The following is a 21,437-nucleotide window of genomic DNA, read 5'->3' as shown; positions in this document are numbered from 1 at the left end:
TTAAACCATTAACTTTATTTTCTATATTCTTTTTCTTCTCTCTCCCAAGCCTACGTACATTCATCCAACAGTGTGACTCGTTTAGCGGTCTGAATCTGTCCTATTGTGAATCTGCAATTTTTTACTATCCAGGAGCACTTTTGATTTGCGCCTTTAAATCATTAGGCGCTTAAGAATCTAAGCTGAGACATTCCTAAGTTAACTTTTTGCTTTTTGAGCGCACATCTTTGACCAGGCTGTCTTTGAACTCTCAGAGATCCGCCTGTCTCTGCCTCCCAGGCATTGGGATTAAAGGCGTGTGCTACTACACCTTGAACCCACAGAGATCTGTTTATCTCTGCCTTCTAAGCACTGGGATTAAAGGCGTGTGCTACCACACCTTGAAGTCACAGAAGTTTGCTTTAAGAATTTTAACTTTTAGTCTGCATATATTTTTAACACACTTTAAACCATTTAGAAATTTTCTGTCTTTGAATCTCTCTTTACTGTATATCTCTCTTTTTCTGATGACAAGAGCCTTTAATTTGCCAAGCAATATCAGTAGGACTGAAGGCATGGCTTTGCCAGCTAGATCCAGTCCATTCCTTAACTTTTCAGCCTCATGGCCTTTCAAGGTCCCTGCCAGCCAGCGAGCTACAACAGACAACACTCAAGTCCTCTCTTGGTAGCCGGCCCTCCTGCCTCAAACAGTCAGAGTTTGCCCTGGCAGGATGGCCCAGAAAGCCGGCATTTTTAAACACGCAGCTTTTTTCCTGCTACGGCTGAAAACCGAAAAGCATGTGTTCAGCTTTTCATCAACACCGTTTAAATGTTTCGTGGCAGGACCTCTTAATGAGCTGCAGGCTTTGCAGCTGAAGCTGAGTCAGGAAGCCTCTTGAGGCTACCAGGTAGGAGCGGCACTCAGCACTTTAATTCTGAGACTGAGCGTGCAGCACAGAAATTCTTTTCATCCAAGTTACATCCAGATCTGACACGCAGAGCACTGTGCAGTCTGAAAACACATCTCTGTATGGCAGCAGAAATCTGCCATGCTCTTCCGCCTGCCTAAGCCTGATTCTGCCTTCTGCCCAGGAGCAGGCACGGAGCTCTGAGTCATCGTCAAGGTCTCAGAGCACTCTACTTCAGATCCCAAGCGGGAACACAAACATAAAGCCAGAGTTTGCACTGGCGGCACAGCCCCAGGAAGCCACTCTTTGAAATGACACAGCGTTTTTTCTGCTGCTGTTGCCGAATCAGGAAATCTCTCTACAGCACGCCACCAACAAACAGCAAAAATCTGTGTTAAACGCTCTCTTCCTTATTTTTAAGCCTTCTCAGGTTTTTTAAGTGGGTTTAGTTAGCCCCACGTTGGGCGCCATTTGTAGTAATATGGGCGGCGGCTTGGCTGCATCCCCAAAACCCCAACCGCCTGCCCTGCCCGGCTAGCTTATGCCCCGAAATAATTACACAGACACTGTATTCTTTTAAACACTGCTCTGGCCCATTTCTAATAATCTATGTAGCGCCCCTAGGTGCGCTTACCGGGAAGATTCTAGCCTAAGTCCATCCTGGGTCGGAGCTGGGGCATGGTGTGCGTCTTCCCTGGAGCAGGCAGCATGGCGTCTCTCCTGCGTCTGCTCCGGAGAGCGGAGCTGTGGAGTCTGACCTCACTTCCTCTTCCTCCCAGCGTTCTGCTCTGTTTCCTCCACCCACCTAAGGGTGGGCCTATCAAATGGGCCTAGCAGCTTCTTTTATTGCTTAACCAATGAAATCAACAAATTGATATGACACTCCCCCATCACCCATTGACACCCAGCAGCACCAGCCAACCACGGGAAGGCACCATCTTGGATAAACATCCACCTCTGATAACCATTATATAAGACACTTAAACTCCCCAGCCGTGAACCTGTAATTCCAACAGAGCGACTGTGGCTTTAACCTGTTACATCGAGGTGATCTGTCACACAGATATAGCAGGACCTCTTGCTGGCCCCACATCCCACCACCACCCTCTTCCTCATGTGTCCCTCCACTTAACCTTTTTGACTGTTCCTCAAACTCACAGGTGTTCCCAGCCCTAGGGTTTTGTATATTGGTTGTTTTCTCTCTCTCCATGGAAACCCCAAGGAAAAACTCCAGCCCTCCCTCGGCTGTCTCCTTGTGACACATAACACAGGCATCAGCTCAGAGGAACAGCTCAGCAAATTCTTCACCATCTCAAGATCATAGGCCAGTGAGATGTTCCGCAGGTAGGGACAATGGCAACCTGGGTTCAGTCCCTGGGACGCCTATGATAGGCGAGAACTGACTTTTTCAAGTTTTCCTCTGACCTTCATACATGCAATATGACACATATGCGCTCATACACATACAGATACACACACTCATTGGAAGTAGAACAGTTTGTAGGTACCAAGGACTAGAGAAAGGAAATGAACGTTAATGTTTAATGGAGACAGAAACACCTTCTTGGGAAGATACACACATACAAAATGGATGAATATCTATGTTATAATTGTATAGCTTGCTGTCTTTGTGGGACTCCTAACAGAGGGAGGGGGTCTGTTTCTGATGTCTTTGCCTGATTTGGGGGCCCTTTTCCTCCTACTGGGTTGCTTCATTCAGTCTTAAGGGGAGACGCCTAATTTTATTGCGACTTGATAGGCCATGTTTGGTTGCTATCCCTGGGAAGTTTGCTCTCTTCTGAAGGGAAATGGAGAAGTGGATAGGGAGGGAAGGGGGGGAGAAGGACTAGGAGGTGAAGAGAGAGGAGTAACTGTGGTCAGGATGTAATATATGAGAGAATAAATTGATTTTCTTAATCTAAAAAAATGAATAAAATTTTAATTAAAATCACCATTTCTTCCTGCAGTCCCCACTTGACCTTTTCCTTTGTCTTCATTAACAATGGCCTCTACCAGAGTAGACCGTTACCGGTGTGGGTCGCCTACCTCCTTATAGGAACGTTTATAACATGACTGCACCACAGAGATGGTGGAGACAGGGGCTGCTGCCCCAGGCTAGTGTCGGGGAGGTACGGGCTCATCTAACAGGGGCTGACACTGGATATGGTTTAGAGCTGGCAGGATCCTCAGTGACAATGGTGAGAGCCCAGTGGCAGCGTCTTAGCTCACAGAAAGGGTGCCCTGTCCTTTTCCCAGTGCGAAGGCCAGACACCCGACCTGACCTATGAAATTCACGTAAGGAACTGCAGAACAGCTCTTTTGCTATACTCCAAACTAGCCCTGAATTTATGATCCTCCTGCCTCCCTCCCCCAACTGCTGGGATTACTGGGATTACAGGCATGCACCACCATACCTGGTATATGTGTCCTTGGGGTGCAACACTAAGTAAGCACTCTACATTTTAATGGTTGGTTTCTAAGAACAGTCTTATGACACGAAATACTTTCACACTGTTCTCCACCGCCCACACCCAGAACTTTCGTAACTTCCCGAGAAGGTACTCTGCCGGTATTAAACACTTTCGTTTTCCCCTTCCTAATCCCCCTAAACCACCTTTCTGTTTCCTAGGACTGTTACTATTCCAGGGACTCTAAGTAGACTCATGCAGTCTATGGCTGGTCTCGAACTCGTCATCCTGCCTCAGCATCTCGCCCCCCCCCCGAAGCTGTGTGTCACTTTTTGCACAACGTCCTCAAGGTTCATCATGTAATATTAATTTCCTCCCACTTTTGAGATAAAACATGTAATATGCGCGTGCTCCTTGTGTTGTACTGATCGGATTCTTCGGTGTCTTCGGCTGCCAGGTTGACTGTGTCCACTGGGGACACTATGATCAAGGGGCACAGGCAGGATTTTGACTCATGCGAGGTCAGTATTTAACCTTCCGGGCCCCACTTCCCGGAAAAGACACCCAGCACTACGCAAGGATGTCCTGGGCGGAGACAGTCAACCGCGCTGGGCTTCAGTGCGCAGGCGTGGGTGAACCCGCGGGTGCGCATGTGCGGAGGCTCCGTTCCCCCGGGGTGGAATCCAGCGATCCGGGGTTTCGCTGCCACCGGGAGGTCTGTTTATAAACACACCGCGCGACCGGCTGCGAGGGGTAACCTTAAGGCAGTGAGGTCGGAGGTCAGAGGTCAGTGGACACGGGGGAGCAGACAGGGAGAACGGCTTCCGCCACCCACGCGGGCTGTGGGGTGGCCGACGGGGCGACCCTGCCACGGCCTCCGGACTGCCGGGCGCCACGTGGTGCGCACGTGGTCCCGCGCGGCGGCGCGCCCTTCCCCCCCACCGCGTCCGCAGTGCCCCCTGGCGGCGCCTGCTGCCCTACGCGCACGCGCAGAGCGCCTCTCCTCGCGCCTTCCGGTGTCCGGGCTGTGCATGCCTGCCGTTTCCTGACCCACGCGGGGAAAGGGACCGGTGGTCCGTGATCACGTGGGCGGCGACTGCTGCGGGGTGGGCGGCGCCTCGGAGAAAGATGAATGGATGGAGGAGCGGTCTGTCTGCGGCGATCCCTGCAGGGCGCCGCCTGTGCGGCCAACTGCCTGCAGGTTCCTGAAGGCCCAGTACACACTCAATAAATGAACGGTTCGAAGAGGAAGTTATTAAAATATTACAGGCGCTTTATTATAGCACTTAATCTTCGCGATTGTGTTTATGAGATCCTACTGAAGACTCGGCTGCTGTCGAAACACTCCCTGTGATGGTTAAACAGCTCATTGGTTCTTCGGTTGCTGCTTTTTTAAAGTTTTGCACTTTCCTAATACTTGAACCGTTTATTAGTTATTGTGGAGGTCAGAAGACAGCTTGCTGGACTCTGTTTCCTCCTACCATGTGAGTCCTGGAGACTCAACTCAGATCAGTCGGCACCTTTATCAACTGAGCCTTCTCACCGGCCCTTTGTACCCTGTTATAAAAAGATTTGACGTTTACAGAGTCGGTGAACAAGTATCCCAGGCTTGGTAACACACCCCTAATCCCAGCAGTTGGGAGGCTGAGCTAGGAGGATCTTAAATTCCAAACTGGATTGGACTGTATAGGGGGAACCCCGCTGAAATGAAGCGAAAAGGCCTGGTGGGTACACACCTCTAATCTCAGCACTGGGGAGGCTGAGGCATGGAGGATCAGAAGTACAAGATTATCTTCAGCTACCTGGCAAGAGAGGCCAAGCTGGGATATATGAGACCATGGCTCAAAATAAAATATACAGACACCCAGTTGCAACTTTGTACGACCTATCCTGAAGTGTGGCCATGTGACGACCTTGTAACCAGAGAAGGGCCTGGCAGCTTGACCTTGATTGAATGGCACCAGTGGAATGGGTGGGTGGTGGGAGGCCCACCCTCCCAGGAGGCCCACCCCACCCTCCCACACCTCTAGTTCTAAGTAATCATGAGACTGACCCTTGACTGGCTATCTTCAGGCCTTGGAGGATCCTGAACCACAGAATTTTGCTATGTAGTCCAGGCTGACCTCGAACTCAAAATCCTCCTGCCTCTCTCTCCTGGGTACTGGAATTGCAGGTTTGAGCTGCTGTGCCCAGCTTCCCTTCCTGTCTAACTCCATCTAGCTGTCTCCTCTGTCTCACTTGCTTCACCATTGGTGTGCCATGTTCTACAGCTGCTCCCTCCAGGAGGGAGGGAGAGGCTCCTGACACTCCAGAGGTGGAAGACAGTGGCAGGCCCTTCCCCAGCTCTATAGTAGCAGGAAACAGCCCGCGGGGGAGGGGACTGATCAGCCAAACTGCAAGATTTCTCAGTGGAGCTGCCTGCCAATCATCTTCGAGTAGGTGTGTGCTTTTGAGTCATCCCTGCTCCTGTAAGCGACCCCTCACCCATGCTGCTGTCAGTGACCCCGATAAAATACTCATTGGTCATTGGTTCACCAGGTTGAACTTTGGTATGGTTCTTACTTTGGTCTGTTGTGGGTTCTCTTTCTGGAATGTGGGGTGAGTAGACGCGTGTATGTGGGTGTGTGGGGGTGTATGTTGTATCTCTCCAGAAAAAGTCTGTCATATGTGTAACACTATAAAGACCCTCTGTGGAGCCATCCACCAGCAATCACATGATTCCACATTGGGTCCTCGGTGGACGAGGCACCATGGCTGGCATTTTGCCATGGCTGAAGCCCATGAGATCTCCCCTGCGCTGGCCCCAGTTGCTTTTCAAGTAGTCACTCCTCAGAACCACTTTCAGTGGGCACTGTGGTCCACAGGCACACTGTGACCAATACCACAGACCAGGAGACAGACACCACAGACATTTTCCTCTTCCCTGTTGAGACCGGAAGTCTAGAGTTGAGATTTGGCCCCACTGGAGCCAGTCACTCTAATGCCACCACCTTCCCTGGATCACTTCCGTAGAGACCGTTTCTAAGTGCTCTCATGCAGGAAACTGGGAGTTGGGGCTTCTGCATGCAAAATCTGAGCCTGGGCACACACCAGCTACTCTGGAGGCTGAAGCAGGAGGGCCACCTGAGTCCATGAGTTCTGAGCTGTCCTGATGGGGCACCAACACTAAATTCGGCATCAGTATGGTGACTACTCCCCAGGTGTAGGGGAACCACCCAGTTTTCTAAGGAGGGGGTGACAGAGCAGCTCAAAACTCCCGTACTGATCAGCATACAAAGTTCGGGCTGAGGTGATAGGTCAGTTGATAAAACGCTTACCTTACAAGCTTGAGGACCTCAGTTCAGTCCCCAGAGCCATCTTTAAAAAGCCTCCTGGTGTTGTGAATCATGCTTATAATCCCAGAGCTAGGCACACAGAAACAGGCAGGTCCCTTAGGGCTTCCTGGCTGTTCAACCTAGCATACTAGGTAATTTCCAGGACAATTAGAGACACTGTCCCAAAATGAACACTAGGTGGACAACACCTTAGGAAGGACACTTGAGACTTGGGGTTGTCCTTTCGTCTCTTTACACATGATGCTAGCTAGTTTTATGTCAACTTGGCATATCTAGAATCATCTGAGTGGAGGGGGCCTTCAATTAAGAAAATGCCTCAGGCTATAAGCAAGCCTGTAGGGCATTTTTTAATGATTGATGGGGAAGAGCCCCAGCCATTGTTGGTGATGCTACCCCTGGGTTGGTAGTTCTGGGTTCTATAAGAAAGCAAGCTGAGCAAGCCATGAGGAGCAAGCCAGTTGTTGCAGAATATTTGTTTAGCTGTGTAAAGATGTGATGCATTTGTTTATATTGTGGAATATTTGTTTAACCATGTAAAGATGTGTTGCTGTTTTACCTTGCCTGCCTAAGGCACCATATTAGTCTAATAAAGAACTGAATGGCCAGTAGCCAGGGAGGAGGTATAAGCGGGACTTCCAGGCAGGGAGAATAAGTAGGAAGAGGAATTTAGGCTCAGGGAAGAAAGAAAAAGAGGCACCAGGAAGACACCAGGGGCCAGTCAGACAGACGTAGAGGAAGCAGGAAAGTAGGGCATACAGAATGAAAGGTGAAAAGCCCCGAGGCAAACTGAAGATGAAGAGAAACAGGTTAAATTAAAAGAGCTAGTGGGACAAGCTAAGTTTAGCCAGGCATTCATAGCGATAAGTCTCTGTGTCTTCATTTGGGAGCAGAATGGCTACCCAAAGAAAATCCAACTACAGTCAGTAACTAGCTTCCACACCTTCTACATCAGCCCCTGCCTCCAGGTTCCTGCCCTGTTCTTGTCCTGACTTCCTTCAGTGATAAACAGTGCTGTGGAAATGTGAGTCAAGTAAACCCTTTCCTCCCCAGCTTGCTTTGTCATGGTGCTTTATCCCCACTACAGTATCCTTAACTAGGGCACACACACACACACTTGCAGGCTTGTGTGCACCCCCACGCATGGACACACGCATACAAAGAGGGGGCGGATGCTGATATGTCCAGGAGATGAGTAAAACACACTTCCATGAGGGTGTTCCCAGAGGACACGGGACAGCAGGTGAGGGAGGAGACCCACCCTGGCCACAGACAGGATTCTCTGAGGTTCTACAGGCCAACATAGAACCAAGTCAAAGAAGGAGCTGGGCCTGGTGGTGCAGGTTTAACATCTCGGCTACCCTGGAGGCTGGTGCAAGAGGACAGCAAATTCTAGGTGACAGAGGGAGTTCAAGGCCTGCCCAGGTAGCTTAGTGAGACCTTTTCTCAAAAGAAAAATAAAAAGAAGATAGGGCCGTTACTCAGCAGTAGAGCCCCTACCTAGACTCCCCCAGTGAAGGGGCTGGGGTGTGGCTCAGTGGTAGAGCACCTGCCTGGAATCCCCCAGTGAGGGGCTGGGCTGTGGCTCAGTGGTAGAGCACCTGCGGGGCTTGCTGGAAGCCCTGGGTTCAATCTTCAGCACTATAAAAATGATAATTTTAACATGTTCCATTTGATCCTTGCTTTCATGGGGCCATAATAACCTTCTGATGGCCCCCAAGGGACCCATCCCACCTGCTGATGAATGTCCCCTTCCTGTCTAATGCCATTCAATCTCATTGCTTCCCATGAGCTCCAACGCGCCAAGGTCCCTCTCGCGCCGTATCATTACACTGGCAGCTTCTGCCGTGGACCTCATACCCTGTCTAAGGTTAGCAGCGGTGGAGCCCGGTGTCTTGCGTCCCATTCACATATTCACAGGCCTTAGTCTTTTCTGGCACACTTCCATCACCAGACACCCAGGGAAGAAACCTCCTGTCGCTCTCACCTAAGACTTGCGCAGCGACCAGCTCCACCCTTATGCATGATCTTCCCACTGCAGGGTCTCACAAAAGAAATCAAGGATCTTGGTGCACTGGCTCCAGCCCCGACCTTCGCAAGCTGCTCAGGTCGTGAGACTGGCCTGGCACCGACAGAATGAGGACCTCGGATTGCTAGCAGGCAGCCATCAGGGCTTTATCACAGATTTCTGCGGAACAAAGGCCCTGCTGGCCCCGGGAGCTCGTGCTGGGCCCTATTGAAATCTCGAGGTAGCCCTTCTATTAATCACTCCCTGGTGCCTCAGAGGCCAAAAAATGGGGAGGGGGCAGACACACAAAACCTCTTTTCTAAGCAGGAAGAACTTTGCAGAGATCCAAGCAGAAAGATTTCAGCCCCACAAGTACTCTCTCTTGCCAACAGGGTAGATGCCTGGGCCTCCCAGACTCACACAAACAAACAAGAGAAGTCTGGCTGGAAGGAAGGGAGTGGGGGTGGGGGGTGTGGGACGTGACCAGCAGCCCTGGGAACTCCAGGAAAGCCGTGTGGATGAGTGAGGGCCCTCGCCTGCATACAACCCCTCCCTTGTCCTTTTAGAAATCAAAAAGACCTGGTTGAATGATTTTTTTTAAGGTCCACAATGCGAGCAAAGGCAAAAAAAAGAAAGAGAAAAAAAATTCCCACTTCCCAAAGAATTGGAGAAAAAAATTAGAGAAAGATAAAATTAATGGAAACAAAAATTCCATTCCTTACTTCAGATGTGACCTTAAGTCGCAGCTTGTCTTCGACTCCCTGCATGGTCAGTGTTAACTAATAACTAATATTATATTACTCAGTCATCAACCGATCTCATGTTTGGCTTCTGGAGCGTTATGGGGAAGTGAGGAGGTGACCTCTGTGTGCATGTGAAGACCGAAGGCCAACATCAGTATCCTCTGCTCTTCACCTCCAATTTGTTTTATTCTTAAAGCAAATTTATGCATCTGTGTGTGCGTGCATGTGAGCACAGTATCTGCACAGCCCAGAAGACGGTGTTGACTCCCTACATCTGGAAGGTGGGCTGGAAGCCGCCCAGTGTGGGCGTCGGGACTCAGGTCCTCTGCGAGAACTGCCGAGCCCCTCTCCACCCCATCATTTCCCTTTCAGCAATGGAGCCAAGCTGGGCCCACTCCTTTTGTCTTGCCAAGTAGTTGAGACTGGAAGAAGAGAGGAGAGCTAGGCTCTTACCCTGAACATGTATCAGCTCATGCCGATTCCTGGGCCGAATCCCTTCTTTCTGAGTATGTCTCTCATATACAAGTGGGATTGCTCCAAAGTCTCCAATACCTGGGAAATTCATTTCATGATAGTCTCATGAGCCATGAGGTGGCATTTGCTCAGCCTCCCACAGGCTGGCTGAGCCATGGCTTTCTTGGGAGCCTGCTGCCACTGTCCCCCACCGTGACGTCCTCTTGGACCCCTGGAACTGTAAGACAAATAAGCCCTTCCTTCTGTATGCTGCCTCAGTGATGGTGTTTTATCGCAATAGAAGAGTAGCTAATACACTCCGAGATGAATGCTGCGCTCAGCCCTCGCCAGGAAAGCCCTTCTGCAATGAGCAGCAGTTGATGCAGAGGCTCAGAACTGGTCCGAGCACTGAGAGTCAGCAACTGTTGCATCCTCAGCCCTAAATGGGACGTCCACATCAACCTCCTGAGGGTTTAGGGAGCATCACAGGGGAGGAGGGATAAAGGATGTGGGAGGCAGAGGATGAGGAGGAGAGTGTGAGATGCTGTTTTTCTGGACATGACATGCCTTTTGTGCTCATGAACTCACTTCAGCTATGGTCTCCTTCACAAGCCAGCCAGATCGGTCAGCATTCCAGCTGGCAGCAATAATTAGAGCCAGTGGGTGTCTTCGTCACTGTTCTGTTGCTGTGAAGAGACACCATGACAACAGCACTCGTGTAAAAGAAAGTATTTAATCAGGGCTCGCTTACAGTTCAGAGGTTTATTTTATTATCACTATGGCAGGGAGCATGGTGGGGTATAGGCAGACATGGTGCTGGAGAAGTAGCTAAGAGTTCTATATCTTGATCCACAGGCAGCAGGAAGAGAGAGCCACTGGGCCTGACTTAGGCTTTTGGGTCCTCAAAGCCCTCCCCTAGTGACAGACTTCCTCCAGTAAGACCACACCTCCTCCAACAAGGCCACACCTTCTAATCCTTCTCAAGTAGTCTCTGATGACTAAACATTCAAGTCTATGAGCCTATCAGGGCCATTCACATTCAAACCACAACAGTAAATTATATAAAAAAAAAAATAGGGAAAGGACATGAAGAATGGGAAAGAAGGTGGGAAGGGGTTTGTTGTAGACAAGTGGGGAGTAGTAGGGGAGCCAGAATGGAGAGGACATATTTGATAGATACATGATTCCAGGTGGAGGCCGCTTGTTCATTTCCCAGCTACCCAGATTCCCAAAATAATCACACAGAAACTATATTATTTAAATTCCTGCTTGGCCAATCACTTAAGCATATTGCTAACTAGCTCTTACATCTAGAATTAACCCATTACCATTATTTTATATTTTACCAAGAGGCTCGTGGCTTACTGGCAAGGTTCCAGCTGCTGGCTTGTGTCTTTCCCCTCTGGTGGCTCCATGGCGTCTCCCCAACTCTGCCTTCTTTCTCCCAGTTTAGTTTCCCTGCCTAGCTCTACTCTGCTCTTTCACAGGCCAAGGCAGATTCTTTATTCATTAACCAATAAAAGCAACACATATACAGAAGGACTTCCCACACCATTTTTTGTTTAAATAATAGGAAGTTTTTAACTTTTAAAGTTTTAACTTTAACATAGTAAAATTACATATAACAAAACAGTTATCAAGCAAGAATTATAGTTACAACATTTAGATTTACTTTTTTATCATAACTAAGGAAAACTATAATTATAACTATTTTTTCACTCCCTCAAAGACTCCAGAAGGATATAATATTACTTAAGTAAACAGCAAGTGTATTGTAAGCAACTTTTAAAACTCTGGAATTGATAAAGACATTTTGCTACCTGGACAGTCACCCAGTTTTTCTGTATCATTGCGGGCGTCCAATCTTTAGCCCACAGGCTCATAGTATCTGGCAGACTTTTTCATGAAGCAGGAAATTTGAAGATCTGTTGTGCCTTATAATAACAAAGTCCATCAGTTGTTTTCTTCTGTGTCCTGCAGAATGTCTGGCAGACTCTTTTATGAAGCAGGAAACCTGAAGGATGGTCTCACCCTTAGACAAGTTTAGCAGTCATCTCTCTGTGGGTCCTGCATGTTCAGTTCACACAGCATACCGTTAAACAGTCCAGGCAAGAGCAGTTTCTTGCCCAAATGGCTAACAAACTCTATAAGGAGCCTCTTTGATACCCATCATCCTCTTGAAATAGATTGGTGCTGCCAGGAGAAGATGTGTCTCGTTGTCATGAAAAGTACTAAATTTTGTAAACATTTAAATGCCATCTTCTAAAGGTCTCTGAAATATTTGAATAATACCTTACTAACTGAAATATATCTCTATATATCTAGAAAACCTAACTAACATGACTAGAAGCTTGACTATTATAGATGAGTATCTATTAACCTGTATTTTTTAACTATACATTACATTTTTAAATGATTTGGACAAACACAATATCTTAATCAAGAGCAGAAATATATATATAACAAAATTGATCTTAAATTTGTATCAATAAACCAAGATCCATACCAATGCAAATCTCTATAGCATATCCCCCTTTAAATGGAAACAAACATTTATAAACAATATTTGAGGATGTGGGTATAGTTCTCTCCAAACTGCTTCCTGCTTTTTTGTTGGGCAAAGTAGTTTTTAGGGGTGTTCACGGCAACCATTTGGGGGGTATTTGTCCATAAAACCACATTAGTCTGGAAGCAATCCAGAGGCTTTCATCCTCTGTGGAAACAAAAGAAGAATCTCTTTTCCAAAGCAACATATCCTTAGTCCCAAATTCTGAAGTCATGATACCTTTAAAATGTGTATGTTGTTTTAGCTTAGCAGTGTATAGAATCAAATGTACCGTTTCCATTATTTTATATTTTACCATGAGGCTTGAGGCTTACCAGCAAGGTTCCAACTGGTGATTCGTGTCCTTCCCCTCTGTGGCTCCATGGCATCTCCCCAACTCTGCCTTCTTTCTCCCAGCATTCAGTTTAGTCTTCTCCACCTAGTTGTACTCTACCTATCACAGGCCAAGGCAGATTCTTTATTCATTAACCAATAAAAGCAACACATGTACAGAATGATTTCACATGAAATCATTCACACACCACATGATTTTTTTTTGGCTTTTTTTTTCCGAGACAGGATTTCTCTGTAGCTTTGGTGCCTGTCCCGGAACTAGCTCTTGTAGACCAGACTGGCCTCGAACTCCCAGAGATCCGCCTGCCTCTGCCTCCCAAGTGCTGGGATTAAAGGTGTGCGCCACCACCGCCCGGCCACATGATATTTTTTGAAACAGGGTCTCACTATGTGTCTCTGTCTGGCAGGGCACTCACTATGTAGCCCAAGCTGGCCTTGAACTCACAGAGATCTACTGCCTCTGCCTCCCAAGGACTAGAATTAAAGGCATCAACCATCATCCCTGGAACATGTATACAATACTCAAAGAGCACATAAAAGGTAATCTAAAACATTAATCAGTTCTAGAAAAACACTCAGAAATAGGGTTTTACTAGTTCACAGGGCCGCGGAGTTGGCACACAAATTAAACAACCGAGGTGTGTGAATGGGCTATCCTAGCATGTGCCAGGTCAAACAGCAAGTGAACACCCTGCCACACCCATCCAAAAGTCCCCATGCTGCCACCATGGAGGCTGGAGATTCATTTCTCATTGTGTCTGCGCTCCTGATTCCCTCCAGTGAACTCATGCTGCTTCTCACTGAGAGACACAGTGTTTTAAAGTGAAATTACACAGAAGCCAGAATGGCTCTCAAACATCGTTCCTCCCCATTTAAGCTCTTCTTATCCCGCCCTTGACATCCCAGCTGTTGCTTGGTAACAACCATCTTTAATAAGGCCTTTTCCTCACTGATAGACTTCAGTAAGGCCTCAGAGCAAGCTGGCATCATGTGACTTCAGTCAAAACTCTCAGGCCTTCTGAAGGACTGCACAAGATGTGGGTGTGACTGCCCACTTCCCCAAACACCACATGTAATCAGTGTACCAGAAAGAATAGCAGCTCGAGACTTTGTGTCTCCTTCCCTTCTGCCTGCACAGCCATCTGAAGAAATTCGCCCTCCACTGTGGCCGCACAGCTACTGCTCCTAGCATTCTATACATTGCTCGTCACTCTGTTTGGCGCTCAGCACTCGCTACACAAGCTTGAGGATCTGGATCCCAAGCCCCACACTTAAAAACAACAAAAGGTGGGACCTGGTGGCCAACACTTGCTATCTTAGCACCGGGCAGATGGAAACAGCTGGATCTCTGGGGCTCTCTGGCCAGCCCGCCTAGCCTAAGCAAGTGCACGGCCCAGTGAGAGAGTCTGCCTCAAAAACAGTGGGGGCTGAAGAGATGGTTCAGTAGTTAAGAATATTGACTACTCTTCCAGAGGACCAGGTTCAATCCCCAGCACCCCAATGGCAGCTCACATCTGTCTGTAACTCCAAGATCTAACACCCAACACAGACATACATCCAGGCAAAACCACAGTGTGCATAAAATAAAAATAAATAAACAATTAAAAAAAAACAAGGTGGACAGCTCCTGAGGAAAAATATCTGGAGTGACTCCAGCCTCCATAGGCATGTATATGCACATGCACACACACGCACACATGTGCATATATACATGAACATGTGTAGAGTCATACACACAATAAAAGGAATGATTTTTTAAAAATCTTTCAACAAAAAAACTGAAAATCAAACTCATGGAAGAAGATGGCGGAAGGTCCATTTTAACAGCACGTCGTTACTAACAAGGAGCTGTCTTCAGGTCCTTCGAATCCTGCCACTAAGAAAGCAGCAGGGTACGTGCCTGGCAAGCCCGGGACCCCAGGTTCCATCCTCAGCTCTGCCAGGTGACAACCATAGTAACAGAAAAACAAATAAGCAAACAAACCTAGAAGACCCAGTGGAAAAAAATGGGCCAAATTCTGAAATAAACACTTTATAAAACAGACATCCAAATGCAAAACTATTCAAGAACAATGGACTTGTGTAAGTATTTGTGAGAACCAGAATGTGATGTATGTAGAACCCTCCCGGGGTGGGGGTAGGGGGTGATTCACAGACAACAGGGGGAACTTTGATGGACTACAGGCAGGTGCGGGACAGCACAATGACCTTGAGGATTAGTTTGTCTAAAAAATGAACCCCGCATATTGTATGGCACCGTGGGCCTGCTTCTAGGCGTGCAATTTCCAACAGTGGGCAGCTTGCACCCAAGCCTGACCACCTGAGTTTGATCCCTGGGACCTACATGATGGAAGGAAAAACCAACTCTTGCCACCGCATGCGCAGGCAAAGCGTAAAAGCCAAAATTAAACATCATTTGAGTTGCATGGTAAGAACACTAGGAACCACAAACATTGGCACGAGACTGGGAATCACTCCAGTTAGTAAGTTACAGCCTCGCCCAGCTCCAAACTTGCTGTTCTGTAGCGGCTTCTGCACTCCTGGAGCCGAGCCTATAGTCTTACTCCTTGTTCATCCAATTAATTCTTTGGTCCTTCCAGTGGGTGGTGCTAACGGTAGGAAGACTGGATAGGAAGGAAAGCCTTTCTGTTTCCTGTTTCGTCCCTTTGACTCTCTATTTCCTGTCCCTCAAAATTTGTCATCCTTACAAAACTTACCCTTGCTTCATCAGTTCCTTTATGGCAGCTAAATCTTGCCTGCCATTTTTCTGTACTTTGGGTACACAATCCCTGCCTGTGTGACCCCCACAATCACCCCTCCCCTCTAGGAAATCCAGGTTCCTTAATTCCAGTTTTCCCCACCTTCTTTACTATGCCCCCTCCTGCTATCTATACCCACTGCTTCATCCAATTGCTATGCCCAACATACGGCCAGAAATTTCCCTTTGCAGAACTGGGAATGTGGGTTGGTTTGTAGGACAGGTTCTCTGTGAGAGCAGGAAGTGTTCTTACCTGGTGAGCCATCTCTCCAGCCCTTGTAGTGGTCTTCTGAGCCCTTTTCAACTATGGGTGAAATCAGAGTTCTGCTAACTAGGGAGACAGGAAGGGTGAGTTCTGCCCTTGCCGGTCCAGTCACCACTAGCCACTCCACAACATACCTAAGGTCACTCAGCCATCATCCGAATTCTGACCGAGGGCAGGGTTTCTCAGACACTGGCCTTCCTTAGGACAAGCTTCCCCAAATTTGTCATTTGAACAATGATTCGTGTCTGGGAGGAGCAGCAGATAAACTTCACAGGTAAATGATCTGTGTGCCTGTGGGTCTATTTTCTGATGTTCAGGACTATAAATGGGACTACTGATTTGTCTTGTGTGACATTGGGTGGGGGGACACAATGACAGACCAAAGAAACTGTTTCACCAAAGTCTCATGGGGGAACTGATGAGTTCACAGGGTTCCTGGGGGAGTATGGGAGATTCGGAGGAAAGGCGGCTATATATCTAAAAAAAATCCACTCCCAGCATGGGTGGCTCAAAGGCTGAGCGTCCGGAGCTCCCAGTGCAGCTCGCAGGCAGTCCCACTGCAGAGACTTCTCTCCCTCACGATCTTTACCACTTCTCTAGACTCGGGGCGGAGTCGCATGAGTGATGCTAAGTTTCTTGAGCTTCCTGAGTCATACAAGTTTCCTCTGAGTTTTCCAAGCCTTCTCGCCTCTGCCCCTTCTCTCTACAAGAGAAGGTTTTGATTCAGAGGAAACAGCTACATAATGTTATTGGGGTAGGGGGGAGACTGGGTAGGGAGCTTTCGAGCCAGTGAATCTGTATAACTCTGTCTGGTTTTGCCAACTACAGCTGAGGGAGCAGTTGGTAATGGTTGCTGCGCATGCTCGGAACTCGGAGTTCAAGCCCCGCTACTGCCCCCTCACATCGACAGCTGTTTTAGTTTCATAGCATTAACATACGTTTAAAAAAGAGGTCAGGGGAGATTGGGAGGTGGCTTAGTGGCTAAGAGTGCTGAGAAGCAAAAGGGTGGGCATTTGAATCCCAAGCACCCACATAGAAAAGCCACATGTGCCTGTAACTCCTGTGCTATGGAGGGTGGAGCAGGAGGATCACTGGCCCTTGCTGGTTGTCAGCTGTCCGAGCTGGCTTTCTATTGCTGTGATAAAACTCAATGACCAACCATCATTTGGGGAGGGAAAGGTTTAGTTGACTTACAGCTTATGATCCATTATGGAGAGAACTCAGAGCAAGAACTCGAGGCAGGAACTGAGGCAGAGACCATAGCGGAACACTGCTTAATGGTTTATACCTCATGGCAGGACCACCTCCCTTATCAGTCATTAGTCAAGAAAATGCTAGCAAGGTGCGAGTGCATGCTTTTAATCCCAGCACTTAGGAGGCACAGCAGGTCTCTGAGTCTGTGGTCAGCCTGGTCTATAAGAGAGTTCCATGAAAGCCCAAGCTGGATAGGGTGACCTGGTCTCAAAAAGGAGAGAGGGGGAGAGGGAGAGAGAGAGAGAGAGAGAGAGAGAGAGAGAGAGAGAGAGAGAGAGAGAGAGAGAGAGAGACAGAGACCCACAGGCTTGTATATAGGCCAGTCTAGTGGAGGCATTTTCTCAATTGAGCTTCCCTCTTCCTATATGAAGATTCCGCTCATACCCGTGCACACACTTATGTTCATACCCTCAACCCCCCTCAAAAAAGGGATGCTAATGATGTCATCTAGAGTTAATTTTTAAAATTAAACCTTATAGGACTCTTAGCCAGCTTGTCCTCCCCTCCCTGAAGCATTACTAGGCTACAGAGCAGGGGAAAATATGACCCGTAGGTACAAGACACACTTGGCAAACCCCGCCTGCCTAGCGCGGCTTCCCCACACCACATGATTGTTACAGGCTACTTTTTTTTTTTTTGCAAGAACAGTCAAAGCAAGAGGCCGCACCTCATCTGTTTCTAATTATCCCAGCACTCTGTGTGTTTAGCACAGCTCTGCTCATTCTAAATGGCCAGGAGCCAAGCTGGAGGCTGGGCTGTCATAGATTCCGCTTCCTTCCCGGGGAGACATGCTTCTTCCCAGAAGTGGGCAACTCTGTGGGCTTTCAGCTCACTCCAAAACAGGGCTAAATGTGTGGTGTTTACATCCGTAATCCCAACATCCCCAGGTAGAGGAGGGAACTGAGGCTTCAGGTTCAAGGCCAGCCTGGGCTACGTGGTAGGAGCCTCTCTCAAAACTACAAAAGGAAATGGTAAGGAAAAAGATGTTGCTGCCCTCCGTGTGGAATCTACTCGCCTCTGACACCATCTTCCCACTGCCTGTAGAGCCTTCATTCCTGTTCCCGGTTCTGAAGGTTTGTCATCGAGCTCCTCTCCTTAGGTACTGTTCTTTTTTTAGGTTTAATTTATTTTACATTTTTATTGTATTTTGTTTATTTATTTTATGTGGTGATGGTAGGACACTGGCAGAAGTCTGAGGAATTGGTTCTCTCCTTCTCCCCTGTGAGTCCCAGGAATCAAACTCAAGATGTCAGGTTTGGCGACAAGCTTCTTTAACCACTCAGCCATGTGGCCGACCCTCCCATTTTTCTAAAATTAAGTTTTGGTTGTAATTTTATGTTAAGTCATTAAAACTGATATTGGATAACTACATTTGGCCACTGTTGTTGTTGTTGTTGTTATTGTTGTTGTTGTTTGGATAGAGGATCTTTCTGGATAACTCAGGCCGACCTCAGTTTCACTATTACTCAGTAATGGTCTTGAGCTCGCAATCCTCCTGCCTCAGCCTCCCAAGTGCTGGGATCTCAGGCACATGCATTCATTCCTGGAGAGTTGTTCATAGTTGAACAGTTGTTTCTGTTTTAAATAAACGATGTGTATATTGTGAACTTACAGACACTGGGAGTACTTCTGCTTCCTGGTCACATGGCATCCTTACATGAAACTGAGAATCTGGGAGACGCAGGAGGACCAAGTCACTTATAAATGGCCACGTAAGGACTAGAGAGATGCCTCAGAGGTTAACAGCATTGCCTGCTCTTCCAAAGGTACTGAGTTCAATTCCCAGCAACCACATGGTGGCTCACAACCAGCTGTAATGGGGTCTGGTGCCCTCTTCTGGCCTGCAGACATACACACCGACAGAATATTGTATACATAATGAATAAATATAAAAAAAAAGAAGTCTGCCTTTTTTAAAAAAAATAAAAATAAATGGCCATGTAGGAAGGGAAGCCTCTGAAACCCCAGGTGTCTGTTCCCAGTCTCTGACTTGTACCCCTACAAGCACACGAGCAGCCCACACTTACCTAGAGAGACCTCAGTGATTCTGTGTGTATCACAAAGCATCAAGCCAAAAATGCCATGACCAGAGACTTGTGATCCCAGAAATGCAGGATGCTGAGGCAGGAGGATCGGTCACAAGTTTAAGACCTGTCTAGGCCACAGATCAATTTCAAGATCAGGCTAGATAATTTAGTGAGACCCTCTATCAAAATAAAAAATAACAAAAGGGTTGAGGATGTAGTTCACTGGTAGAGCAGCTGCCTAGAATCCCCCAGTGAGGGGCTGGGGTGCGGCTCAGTGGCAAATGTTTGCGCTGTGGGTTCCATCTCCAGTACTGAAAACAGCTAGTTTTTGCAGGACTTGTTCACATATAAATGATTCTCTCTCTCTCTCTCTCTCTCTCTCTCTCTCTCTCTCTCTCTCTCTCTCTCTGTGTGTGTGTGTGTGTGTGTGTGTGTGTGTGTGTGTGCGCGCGCGCGCGCGCTTCTGGAAATAGCCTGAGCCCCTTTTTTCTGTTGTGTTGGGGGAGCCTAGGATGCAGTCCTGAAAGACCAAGTTTTAACTGAATCATTCAGATAAGGAAAGGTTCCCAGGGACAGTGATTTCCAGCCCCAGGGAAAAGGTCACAGACAGGGACTTATGTTCTGGGTTTTTTTTTAATATTTATTTTAGGAAACTGGAGAGATGGCTCCGTGGTTACGAGGACTGGTTGTTCTCACGGAGGATGCGAGTCGGATTCCTAACACCCACATGGTGGGTCACAGCTATCAGTAACTCCATCTCAGGGTGTCTGGTGCCCTCTTCTGCCCTCTGCAGACACCTCACACACATAGAGCATACACTTAAATGCAGGTAAAACATCCACTTAAAAGTTGGAAAACTGCATAGGGTATGTATATATTTATATGAGTGCAGTACCCATGGAGGCCAGAAGAGGGCATTGGATCCCCTGGAGCTGGAACTTAAGGCAGCTGGGATTCACCCCATGTGGTTGCTAGTAACTACACTTGGGTCTTCTGAAAAAGCAGTAAGAGCTCTTAAGCACTGAGCCATCCTGGATCCCGGCACTCATGTAAGAAGCCAGGCCTGTAACCCAGCACCAAAGGTAGGCAGAGACACCATCTACCTTTGAGTAGCACTGGGCTTTCTCGATTCCCAGCCCTGATGCAGACCATAAGCTCCAGGTTCCAGGAGAGACGTGCCTCAAAAGGTTAAGGTGGAGAACAATAGAAGAAAACAGTGATGTTCTCATCTTCATGTTCAGGAACAGGTGTGTGCGCTTACGCGCACACACACACACGTACGTGCATACTCCACACTCACAAATACACACAAAAGAGCCTCTCAAAACAGGGCAGGCAAGGCTGATGAGATGGGGAGTGAAGGCAATATTGCCAAGCCTGATGACCCACGGTCAATCCCTGATAACATGGTGGAAGGAGAGAAATGTCTCCAGCAAGCTGTGCTCTGACCTACCTCTACATTTGCACTGAGACACACGTACACGCGCACGCGCGCACACACACACGCACACACACACACACACACACACACACACACACACAACTATAAATAAGTGTACAAAAGGGGAAAGGAAGGAGGGAAGGATGGAGGGAAGGAAGGAAGAAAGGAAGAGGAAGTCCTACATTTCACGTAAATACTGAAATTCTTCTTCAAGCACCCATCCAACAGAGCTTTCTGAGTGTCCACTGTAAGGCCAAGGTCACAGTTCAGGGGCTCTGGAACTAGAGTGCTGTGTGATGCTTTATTTATTTATTTATCTATCTATCTATTTATTTATTTTTGGCTTTTTGAGAGGCCCGCCACCCAGCTCCCAAATATATCATACATACAGAGGCTTATTATTACTTATGAATGCCTGGCCTTAGCTTGGCTTATTTCTTGCCAACTTTTCTTAACTTATGTTAACCCGTCTACCTTTTTCCTCTGGGTTCTTATCTTTCTCTATTTCTGCATACCTTTCTTTCCTTCTGCCCTGTGGGTGGCCAGTCCCTGATATCCTCTTCTCCTTGCTCTCTTGCTCCTCCTCTTCTCCCAGAGTTCTCCTTCTATTTATACTCTCTGCCTGCCAGCCCCACCTATTCCTGCTCCTGCCTTGCTATTGACTGTTCGTCTCTTTATTAGGACCATCAGGTGTTTTAGACCGGCACAGTAACACAGCTTCACAGAGTTAAAAAAAATGCAGCGTAAACAAAAGTCACACACCTGAAAATAATATTCCCCAACACTATAGAGAGCCAGAATGGATCTGCCCTCCTGGGCCTCTTAGTCTAATGAACTCTGCAGCTCTTACAGATTATTATGTATATGTAGAATATCACAGTCATTCAGCTTCTGGTGGGAAATGTGGACTTTGAATCAGCAGTATATTTTAAGTGAGCAAGAACCTCTACTGTTTGAAGGTT

Source organism: Microtus pennsylvanicus, chromosome 1, assembly GCF_037038515.1.
Source record: "Microtus pennsylvanicus isolate mMicPen1 chromosome 1, mMicPen1.hap1, whole genome shotgun sequence".
Lineage (NCBI taxonomy): Eukaryota > Metazoa > Chordata > Mammalia > Rodentia > Cricetidae > Microtus > Microtus pennsylvanicus.
The sequence above is the reverse complement of the archived record's forward strand: the minus strand, read 5'-3'. Positions refer to the sequence as shown.